Source organism: Amaranthus tricolor, chromosome 8, assembly GCF_026212465.1.
Source record: "Amaranthus tricolor cultivar Red isolate AtriRed21 chromosome 8, ASM2621246v1, whole genome shotgun sequence".
NCBI lineage: Eukaryota > Viridiplantae > Streptophyta > Magnoliopsida > Caryophyllales > Amaranthaceae > Amaranthus > Amaranthus tricolor.
Window position 1 is genome coordinate 1,097,098 of NC_080054.1, and position 1,678 is coordinate 1,098,775.

The window sequence follows — 1,678 nt, forward strand, 5'->3', positions numbered from 1 at the left end:
TGAAAAAAAAAAACTTGTAAGTATTTTATTTTAATTAAATAAGGCCGAAAAACGCGAAATTAATAAAAAATAGTAAATAGTGTCAATAAATCATGAAAAATTAGGAGACACTTGAGAAAATATATATAAAGACATTGGTTTAGTTAAAAAAATTTTTTTCATTAAAAAAAGTATTTTATTTTTTTTTTCCGTTAAATTGGTGAAATAAAGGGAAAAATAATAAAAAATAGTAAAAAGTGTCAATAGATCATGAAAAATTAGGAGACACTTGAGAAAAAATATACAAATAGATTGGTTTAGTTAAAAATATTAATTTCATTAAAAAAATATTTTATTTTTTTTTTTTCCGTTAAATTGGTGAAAAATAGTGAAAAATGGATAAAAAATTGTAAAAATCTTGAAAAAATGGGAGGCTTGTTGGAAAGATATTATGAGTGAGAGTCATTGATATTATTTTCAAAAATGGGTAAAAATAAATTTTTGAATGATATAAGAGGCTAAAAGGGAGTATTTTTTATCAACTTACATTGAACTCCTTTACCACAATCTCCCTTACAAACCATAGTAATGAGAATCATTGGTATTAAGTTTGAATGATGTTTTTGATCACCTTGCAACGAACTCCCTTAAAAGCCATAATCATTAGGGGGGTCTCATGGCTCATTCTTGGCTCGGGGCTCGGGGCGAGGCTCCGGCCATGGCTCAAGGCTACCACATTGCTCCTATACCACAATCTCCCTTACAAACCATAGTAATGAGAATCATTGATATTAAGTTTGAATGATGTTTTCGATCACGTTGCAATGAACTCCCTTACAAGCCATAATCACAAGGGGGGGGTCTCATGGCTCACGGCTCGGGGTGAGGCTCTATGCTACCACCTTCTTTCCCATGGGCCATAGCGTCTTTCGTACCGCATGGCCCGAAAACCTTCACAGCACCTTGAGAGCTCACATTATATTATAACCATCCATATAGGTGCTCAGGTGCTCAAGTGCTTAAGTGCTAAAGTGCTTAAGTGCTTAAGTGCCTTAGCGCCTTAGCGCCTAGCGCGCGCGCGTGCGTGTGTATCATTAGATTAGAAGGGTGGATTTTTCAAGATCCCCCGGCTCACTCGGGCCAAGCATATCGTTCTTGATCTCGTAGCAATGCCCACGTCTCACGAGTCGAGCGTTCCCTTCCTCGGCGCACGTGCGTGGGCCCACGGCCCACGGGTCGGCCCGCGGGGTCACGGCCCGCGGGTCGGGTCGGGGGCGAGGCTCCGACCATGGCTCCATGCCTACCACATGCCCAGTCGATGGCACCTTGGGCCCCAACCCTCAACTATAACCTTCCCCCTATAATAGATAAAGAGATTTTTCCCTTGTGACCCTAGGGGACACCCAAATGAGAGTTAAGTTATACTAGTTTTTCCATGGACCAAAACTCACCTTTGTTTGCAACATATTGTCTTTTTTATGACTTGTATTGTTTATATATACCTTCAAGAACATTTTTGAGTCTCGTGGCCCACGGCCCGCGGCCCGCGGCTCACGGCTTTTGATTCGTGGCTCACGGGTCAGGCTCAGGGCGAGGCTCCGGCCATGGCTCAAGACTATCGTCCTGCCTCCCTTGGGTCATCGGACTCGGGTCAAGCACTTCCTTTTTGGGCTCGTAGCAGATCCCAAGGCCCACCGCT